Source organism: Strongylocentrotus purpuratus, unplaced genomic scaffold, assembly GCF_000002235.5.
Source record: "Strongylocentrotus purpuratus isolate Spur 01 unplaced genomic scaffold, Spur_5.0 spur5_scaffold_1, whole genome shotgun sequence".
Lineage (NCBI taxonomy): Eukaryota > Metazoa > Echinodermata > Echinoidea > Camarodonta > Strongylocentrotidae > Strongylocentrotus > Strongylocentrotus purpuratus.
Genome location: NW_022145594.1, coordinates 28,176,636 through 28,187,508, shown reverse-complemented (window position 1 = coordinate 28,187,508; position 10,873 = coordinate 28,176,636).

The following is a 10,873-nucleotide window of genomic DNA, read 5'->3' as shown; positions in this document are numbered from 1 at the left end:
TAATTGTATAAGTCACTGTTTGTATACATGTACGTCACACATCTCGATCTTCTACATGTAAGTTGTCCAACATCAGCCTCCTCACACCAACTAGTAGATGCCTTGTGTTCCATGCAAAACCTGACTGACTTGAAACTAAGTGGAAAGGATTTCCAGGAGGAGTTCTATTCTACACTGAATGCAAAGCCGTCAACCTTAAAGGTATGTATGTGCGTTTGTATTTTATATGATAATTCCGTAGACGGGGACGCAATTCCGAAGTTGTGACAAGCTTTGTTTATAGCTTTTAGTGTGGACTAGTCTAAGTATGGTGTATGTACATTGCATACAAATCATCAAGGTCACGGAAATGGATTGGATGGATAATCGTCCTGATAATAAAATCAAATAAAGGGGTTTGGAGAAAGATCAATATTGACTAATTTGAAGAAAAAAAATCAACATTCATTCGCTGTTATTGGTATTTTAACTTTATAATATGAATTAATAATCTTTTTAAAAAAATTGTATTCATGAACCGTTGATAGTGTCAAATTGGCTAAACTCTAATCATAATAACTTCGTTAATTTGAAAGTTGTTGGTGATTGCTTTCAGGCGCGTACGCAGGGGGGGGGGGGGGGGTTTTGGGGGGTTAACCCCCCCCCCCCCCCTTGGTATTTTTATGTGTATAAACCCCCCTAAAAAAAATAAAAAAACCTTTGTTTTTGTTTTTGTTTTTGTTTTTTAATTAAAAAAAATAGTAATAAAAAATAAATTATTCCCATGGCTGACCTAAAAAGGTGACCTTACCCCCCCCCCCCCCCCCCCCCGCTTATTCAGCGGCTGGCTGAGTCAAGTGCGAAATAATCGGCCCGATTTGAAAATGTTAACCCCCCCCCCCCCCTTGAAAAAATCCTGCGTACGCGCCTGATTGCTTTCATCTTCCTCTTCTTCTTCTTCCTCTTCTTCTTCTTCTTCTTCGTCTTCTTCGTCTTCTTCTTCGTCTTCTTCTTCGTCTTCTTCTTCTTCTTCTTATTCTTCCCCTTCTTCTTCCCCTTCTTCTTCATCTTCTTCTTCTTTTTCCCTTCTTCTACTTCTTCTTCTCCCTATTCTTCTTTTCTTTCTTTTTTCTTTTTTTTTTTTATAAATAAGGCCGACAGTTGATGGAATTGTGGTCAGAAGACGTAGATGGCGCTACATAAAACACCGCAACGGACAACTTGAATTTCTCTAGCCTCCAATCAGAAGGATATTTCAGTCTTTTTTAAATGTAATCATTGGCAGCTGAAGAAATCATTTTCTGGGGGATAGGGGACAAGTGCGAGAAAGAAATCTGTAGCAAGCAAAAGAAGAACAAAAAGAAACGAGGGAAGAGGCAAAGGAAGAAACAAACAAAGACAGAAACAAAGAAATTATCAAAGAAAGGTAGCAAGAAAGGCTATGATTGAATAGCAATTCTCAAATTTGACATTTGATTTGTTTGTGCCCTATCCCACCACTTTGCCCCCCCCCCCCCACTCTACCGGCTCCCTGGACCCGCTAATGATAAGAACATGTGGTAAAACCCTGATGTTGATTGATAGTCAGATATGTAATTCAATGCCTAGTGAAGCCTCTGCCATCACCAGTCTTATATGTATCATACATTTGACACAAGATGTCGCTATACACTATTCAATGATTGTATCTAATACAGAAAAAAAATCTTTATCCTATTGTAATTCTTTTTTGGGGGAACCATATATAGAGATTCGTCCTGTTTCAATGCCTTTAAAAAGGGAAAATTAGCTTTACAATCATGACAGCAATATTCAAACATAGCCGTTTAATGATAATTATTTTAATAACAGAGAAAAACTTCACGTTCTAACTAATATCATCTACGGAACATTTACAAAGTGAAAACCGGGAAGCATAATAGGAAGCTGCTGACTTATTACTTTAGAAGTGTGAAACCCTTATAAATCACATGACAGGGAAATGACGTTGAAAATATACGAAAGAATATGAAAAATACTTTCATATTTAGTTGTCCGAATGATTAACTATATGGAAATCCCCAGAACATTACCAAAAAAAAGAAGATAAAAAATGATATGTATTAAAGGTATATAAAGTGGGAGTTAAAGTTTCTGTGCCAAGATTTAGGAAAAATTATTGTTTTGATAAATCTTCTATAATATTGCAGTGTGGTGTTGCCATTGTTGTTTTTTGTATTATGACACTGTGAACACCAGATTGCTTTGTATAAAATATAATATTGGCCTTGAGCTGCATATCATGTTGATTATAAAACCAATTCAATCAATTCAGTTTTATTGATTTATCTTGACATCCGTAAATCTTTGATGCGAATTTTTAATTAATAAACACAAAATATATCTGATTCTGGACTACTGTGATAAAGATCCTCGCCACTCCCTTTCTCCCTCTCCCACCCTCTCGCTCCCTCTCCCTATCTCTCTCCTTCTCCCTCTTCTATTTCTATCTTTGAATTTTCTCGATCATGTCCGCTGTGTTTTGAATCATTGTCATAATACAGAATGCCTTGATCATCAGAGTTATAAAATATGAAGAGGGGTAATACAGATGGCCCCTTATATATGAACGAAATTAGAGAGAGAGAGAGAGAAAGAGCGAGAGAAAGGAGGCGAATGATATGGGGAGAGAAAAGTAGGCAGAAAGAGCATAGGGGAGAGGAAAAGAGGGAAAGAGAGAGGGGGGCCAACGAAATTAAATAACAAACTGCTGTCGAAGGATCCATGAGTTCCAGGAAATGTTGCGATGATGTCCATTTGATTATTTTTGGTAGCTTTTGATATCGAATATGATTATATAATTCAAAATTATTTATTGAAAGATGATCATTTATCCAGTATCGTTGAAATTAATATCAAATTATTAATCAGTTACTGAAATTATTGTTCATATTTGCATTGTTCAAAACTATAATTCTAATTTGTTATTATCACATGTTATCTTCGTCTCGTGACTTGCCTTGAAGCTGCTTACTACTGGTGAAGGCTGTGTAAATATGTCACGCACAATCAAAATAAAAACATACGACGACAAGGTCTAAATATTATGCTGATAAAACAGGAGAATTTAACAAATTACGTGATTGTGAAAATATTTATAGTTCTATGGGTGCGTTTAATCGACACTTTTTCACCCTAGAATCACGGTTTCTAAAGACGTTTAGTTTAAAACGCAATGCGTTCAAGCGATTTTTTCGTCGGTCGTAAAAATAAACGTCTTTGAAAACACAAACATGAAACGCTGAAAAAGATGCGTTTTGAATCATGATTCTGCAGAATCACGGTCGCTAAAATTCGATTGAACGGACGGAGTTTTCAATCATGATTGTATGACGGAGCCTGTTCCGGTTTGGGCAAAAACCGCGCGCCTGCTTTTCATGCAATTTGCGTTTACTATACCATGCTCTTTATCGTGGCCTGTTCCGTTATGTTATGCCTTGTTTTCCTTCTATCTTTTTCTCTTTCTGTCTTTCCTTATGTTATTCTTTGTTTCTTCCTTCTATTCTTATGTTATTCTTTGTTTTTTTCTTCTATCACCTTCTCTTATGTTATTCTTTGTTTTTATATTTCTATCACTTTTCTTTTGTTATTCTTTGTTTCTTCCTTCTATTTTTATGTTAATCTTTGTTCTTTTCCTTCTCTCAGCCTTTCTTATGTAATTCTTTGTTTTTATAATTCTATCACTTTCTCGTTTGTTATTCTTTGTTTCTTTTTTCTATTCTTATGTTATTCTTTGGTTTTCCCTTCACTCACTTCTCTTATGTTATTCTTTGTTTTTATCATTCTATCACTTTCTATTTCTGTCTTTCCTTATGTTGTTCTTTGTTTCTTCCTTGTATCACATTCTCTTTTTGTCTTTCATTATGTTATTCTTTGTTTCTTCCTTTTATTCTTATGTTATTCTTTGTTTTTTCCTTCTATCACCTTCTCTTATGTTATTCTTTGTTGTTATAATTCTGTCACTTTCTCTTATGTTATTCCTTGTTTCAATCATTCTATCACTTTCTCTTTCTGTCTTTCATTATGTTATTCTTTGTTTCTTCCTTTTATTCTTATGTTATTCTTTGTTTTTTCCTTCTATCACCTTCTCTTATGTTATTCTTTGTTGTTATAATTCTGTCACTTTCTCTCATGTTATTCTTTGTTTCAATCATTCTATCAATTTCTCTTTCTGTCTTTCCTTATGTTATTCTTTGTTTCTTCCTTTTATTCTTATGTTATTCTTTGTTTTTTCCTTCTATCACCTTATCTTATGTTATTCTTTGTTGTTATAATTCTGTCACTTTCTCTTATGTTATTCTTTGTTTCAATCATTCTATCACTTTCTCTTTCTGTCTTTCCTTATGTTATTCTTTGTTTCTTCCTTGTATCACATTCTCTTTTTGTCTTTCATTATGTTATTCTTTGTTTCTTCCTTTTATTCTTATGTTATTCTTCGTTATTTCCTTCTATCACCTTCTCTTATGTTATTCTTTGTTGTTATAATTCTATTACTTTCTCTTATGTTATTCTTTGTTTCAATCATTCTATCACTTTCTCTTTCTGTCTTTCCTTATGTTATTCTTTGTTTCTTCCTTGTATCACATTCTCTTTTTGTATTTCATTATGTTATTCTTTGTTTCTTCCTTGTATTCTTATGTTATTCTTTGTTTTTTCCTTATATCACCTTCTCTTATGTTATTCTTTGTTGTTATAATTCTATCACTTTCTCTTATGTTATTCTTTGTTTCAATCATTCTATCACTTTCTCTTTCTGTCTTTCCTTATGTTATTCTTTGTTTCTTCCTTCTATTCTTATGTTATTCTTTGTTTTTTTTCCTTCTATCACCTTCTCTTATTTTATTCTTTATTTTTATAATTCTATCACTTTCTCTTTTGTTATTCTTTGTTTCTTCCTTCTATTCTTATGTTAATCTTTGTTTTTTCCTTATATTACCTTCTCTTATGTTATTCTTTGTTGTTATAATTCTATCACTTTCTCTTATGTTATTCTTTGTTTCAATCATTCTATCACTTTCTCTTTCTGTCTTTCCTTATGTTATCTTAGTTTCTTCCTTCTATCACTTTCTCTTTTTGTCTTTCATAATGTTATTCTTTGTTTTTATAATTATTCTATCACTTTCTCTTTTGTTATTGTTTGTTTCTTCCTTCTATTCTTATGTTATTCTTTGTGTTTTTTTACTTCTACCACCTTTTCTTATGTAATTCTTTGTTTTAAGCATTCTATCACTTTCTCTTTCTGCCTTTCCTTATGTCATTCTTGTTTCTTCCTTATATCACATTCTCTTATGTTATTCTTTGTTTTAATAACTCTATCACTTTCTCTTTCTGTCTTTCCTTATGTTATTTTTTGTTTCTTCCTTCCATCACCTTCTCATTCTTTGTTTTATTATTGCGATCTATGCTCAAAACAGCAGTCGACAGTCGGCCGTAAACAATTCCAAAAAGCGCGCGCCGAAGTTGACCTTTACTTCCTGGGTCAAACTGAAAGTGTGATCCGCAGTGGCTGGGCTCGAAATGAGCTAGAATCAGCGTTGATAAAAAATCGCTTGAACGCTAACCGCAGTGACCTTGTTGTTTTTAATGGCGTTTTGATTTGTGATTCATGTTTGTGATTCTAGCTTCGAAAATTCGATTGAACGCACCCTTATATCTACGTGACTGAGTACCTTAATGTATACGACAGGATGGATGGGGCTCCACCCCTCTCCCTGGCTCCTCGATAATTATAAAATTACTAAATAAATATACGATCAACCACACTTCATTTACAGGCAGCTGTCATCTGCTTTAAATTAATCTACATTTGCCACACTCGACCCAGGTGAGGTAACTGGGGACCTGGCAGGGATTAATTCTTTGAAATGTTAGAGCACCGTAATGGCAGCCATGCTAAAGCCGGGGTAATGATTTACAAAACTTTTTGGAATTGCATAGAGACGTTATAATGTGATATGCGCTATAAAAGAACCGAATATTATTACTATTATCATACGTGTAGATTACTAATTTCAATTGTTTGCTCTCATACTATAGGAACTGGAATGTTAATACTCGGACAGGAGACCCCCCCCCCCCCCCTTGACGCTAAATTGAGCCCGTACGCTTATGAAACCGGTTTCAAGAATTCAATTTTTGAACTCCCCTTTAGGTCTAGGTCTTCTCTTTTTTGTCTTACCCCCAAACACTTAGTCTTGAGTTTACAATACATCCTTTTTCTAAGAACCCAATGTATACAGCCCTCATAATTGTAATGTCCCGATTATCATGAAGATATGTAGGTCATCTAGCTGGAATCATCTTTAATGGGGATTAAAGAGGATATTACTTTTGAAAAGTGAGGGCTCCCTTTTCCACCCCGCATAAATTTGGAAAGATTTCCATTTCTAAAATGCTGTTTGATGTAGTGTATATACTGTTAGAATAAGTACAGTCATCACATAACATCACTAAAGTACCTATTCATGGTGAGCTACTCTCTGCAAATGCGGGGTATTGCACTGCCGGATAGACCTGCACATTAGCATGATTACTGATAAAATAATCATGATTATTTCCATATTATGAATAATGTCAGGTGTTCTACCAAGGGCAGGCCCACACCACAGAGCACTATTACTCAATTCCTCTCTATCTCAAAAAAAAAAGATATGTCTGCAAAATTATCATAGTCTCGCAATAGGTTGTTTTATAAACATATCACCAAACTCCGAATGGTGGAGAAAAATGGTTGAAGAAAATTGTATCACTTTTCATTTTTGCTCGGGATGCATGCTTATCAATCTGATAACTTTGGAAATTTAAGACCTATAATGAGTTACCAATATTTATTGATAATTGCATAGTTTTCTCATATGAATCTTCATAATGATTTAAAGTTAAATAAACAACTATGACTAACAAACATTCAAGCGAAAAGTTAGAAAAGTTAGAATTGTACTGTTATTATTCCTATACTTAATTCTCTCTTCTCTTCCTTTCACTATTTTTTCTTTCCTATCAACGTTCTGTTATATACAATGTAATTTTCATAATAATATCTATAATGTTCTTTCGGTAACTGTGTTAATTTATTATGGGCGTTCCCAACTCAAGCTACGCTTTCCGGGTTTTCGCCTCCTTCCGTATCTGAATTAATTACTGTATACTCTATAATGAAATAATTGTTACATATATCATGTATATATACATTGTGTTTTATATTGTGCTGTTGAGAAGGAAATAAATGTTAATAAATACAAATAAATTATTAAGGGATGACTATCAAACGTTGGCTTCTTGTAAATAGCGTCCATCATAACAAGTTGGTCAAGCCCCCGTAATTTAAGCAGCCAACTAATTTCAGTGCTCACATCATTGGAGTCATTTCTTCTTTCTGAGTACCTGATTATAATCGATGGAAAACAGACAAATATCTTGAGATCTATGTCTTGCATAAGGACAACTTATAATGTCATGTCGACATTCGGACCAACCATCTTTAGCATATCGATCCATTAGACAGTTAGAGTATCTAAACCACTCAACTACACGGCAACTCTGGTACTCTACTGAGATAAAGTACTTCTATTGCTGTCATATCTCCAACACTAGGCATGTGCATGTAGTTTAGAATATGCTCAAATGTAACATTCTATGTTTTATAACAATAACAATGGGCTTCTCGCCGAATCTGCCTAAATACACAACATTTTCCCTTCCGTGAAGTCTGATCCTGAGTGACCTCAGATCACTTCTCTTTTTATTTTCGTTGACCTCCCAAACAAAAAATCTCCTTTTCCTGTTTCGACTTCCCGAACTCCAAAACCACTGCAGATAAATATATGAACATGTACTAGCTGTCATGGAAATTCGATTGCATCTTTTTCTCTCATTGCTCCCACATGGATGCAGAAGTTTGTTGGGTATAGTTTAGTTGAAATTGGTGTAGCATTGGTTCATTGGTGTGAAGCGGTATTGCTCAGTAGATGAGTGTTGGGTGCTCTGAGGGTGTCATATATCTGCTTTATAGCACTTGGCAAACGCCAGTTTGGTCTAATTGCCAGTCGGTCTAATTCCCATTATGTCTAATGCCTACTTTGCCAACGATCAATATGGTCTGATAATCATTTAATCATGAATGGATGGTAGACGAAATGGGCATAGGCAACTGCATGAAATAAGGTTAACTGGTTATTAGACTAAATCAACAATAGACCAAATGGGTAGTAGACTTATTGGACATTAGACCAAACGGATATTAGACCAAGTGACTATTAGCCTAAATGGTCATTGGCCCAAACGACAAGAAGACGAAATGATTATGGGACCATCTGGATAGTAGACGGGCTGGGTGTAGACCATATGGGAATAGACTTATTGGGTGGTAGACGAACTGGTTGTAGACCAAACGGCAATTCATCATTTATTTTATTCTTTCACATTGGCGTCCTCTCATCTCTCCTTTCATCATTGTTTTATTTTGTTTGTTTGTTTGTTTGTTTTATCCGATTTTGGCACCTTCTCCACATAGCTATTAAACAACCAATCAATAAAGAATCATTACCCATTTTTTCAACTTAATGGCAATGATGACATTTATAACAATCAGCTAAATTGATTGGTTAATAGACATCCTAGTATCGCTAGGTGTGAGGTATCACCCGCAGCGGCATTAAAAAAAAAGAGTACATGAAACATTCTGTATGTAAATGTGAGCCTATTATTGCTTTAAAGTGTTAGCGGTTAATTACACCGAGATCCCTTTCTCGATTGTCTTTTTGTTTAATTATAAATGTAATCTGACGTATGCACGGAGAACAATCATGCTATTATTTTATAACCTTAGTATATGCAAATCATTTGACGGAGTGAGTGGTATATATGGAAAGTGGTAATTTAGTCATATCCTGCCTCAACCGTACGGACAGTTAATTCGAGTTCATGAACTTTCGTTCATAACAATTGAGACCATGCTGTTTAGTCTGTAGAACCAAATTGGTTCAAATTATTTTGATTGATTGATTGATTGATTCGAATTTATTCCATTTCATATCAATTGATTGCACAATAAAAAAAACATGGTTGACAAAGTAAGTTAAATTTATCAAATGAAACAGGAACATACTGGAAAGCAAAACTTTTTTTGTAGGTTCCTAAAAATAAATATGATATGAACATTATTTTCATAAATCATTTTAAAGTGTCTTATTAATCACAGTAAAATAAATATAAAAAAATGGTTGGTGAACCTCCACCAAACTTTAATGTTTCAGCAAGATATCATTTCTAAATTTATATCGGGAGCATCTACAAATAAACGACATTAAATAAAAGAAAGAAATAAACCGAACAACAACAACAACAATACGACCAACTGGTAATAAGGGGGACACGTCGGAATAAACTTTATAAGAATAATAATGATATAATATCGAATATTTAGGAGCGCTATAAACAATAAGTACCATAGCGCTTACAAATAGAAATATATGAAATGAGAACAAAAAAATTTACAGTCTCACAGGATATAGATCACATAGATCACTGAGGAAAAGGTTAATTTTGAAGGATCTTTTGAAGGTGGCAAGACAGGTACAATAGAAACGGAAAGAAGCTTGCGACAGAGACCACATACCATTAAATATGTAGAGAGACTTATACAATTGAAAAAGGGTATCAAATTTTTAATATGAATTTTCTTTATCCAGTCATTTGGATTCCTTCGAATAAAATTCCTCCAAGAAGTGCTTCTGATTTTTCATATTCTACCTTTGAAGTCATGGCTAAATTCTCCTTTTTAAGGAGAAAAACGAAAGAAGAAAGCAAAGGGAGGGAATTGAATATACCCTTCGGGTAAAAGAAATCCGAGAAAAGGAAACCGAAGAGTTGTCAGAAAGCCAGAAAAAACACCATCTAGGGGCGGAGGAAAAGAAAGTTTGTCTAGGTTGGCAAGCTTCTTAGATACAATAACATTTTTTCTTCTGCTGTAATAGTAGCTCGTATCAAACGTGACAGGACATTTCGAGAAACCTTTAGTGACTTGGGAGAGTCGAATTTCTTGAGCTGCTTCGTGGTTGCATATTATCATCGACAAGGCATCCCCCAAAATGCTTTTAATTTTCAGGACAGTGTGTATTATCCACCCACGTAACACTCGTCACTAACATTGATATAAATCGCCATTAAAGAATATACATATGTGCAAGTTTGGCCCGACTTGTACTGACGATAAATAGGGGGAAAGGGAAACTCTTCTTAATGCCCCAACGGTAGAAAAGGTTTATATTGAAACAAATATATAGAAAGCATGAATCTTGTTTGCTCTGTTTGTACTTTTCGTTGGCCCGTTATCAAATAAAGAACGAAAGAACATAACATTATTGGCTGCAGAAAACGGGCCTGTTTTTGTTTTTATACCAATCAAAGTGTTTATCAACTTCGTAGTTTGGCAGCGCTCGATGTGATTGAAATACATGTAGGCCTACTACTAAATATTGGGTTTGGGTGCATTTGATAAACTGTGATGTGGTGTATTAATAATAATAATGGTGGTGGCTTCTTATAAAGCGCACATGTCCGTCATGTTGTGACGCTCCTGGCGCTACCCCGATTATTACCCTGGCTTTAGCAAGGCAGCCACTGCGGCGCTCTAGCATTTATTAAGGAATTAATTCCTACCAGGTACCCATTTACATCACCTAGGTTGAGTGTGGCAACTGAAAATCAATGTTAAAGTCAGTGGACTTTGCAAGGGGTTCGAGTCCCTACTTCGCTAATGTTCTTTGGCAAGACATCAAATGGTGGGGAGGGGGGAGTGTAGAAGTAAAAGAGAAGGATAGAGAAAATTACGGAAAGGGCGATAGGATCCCCTGCT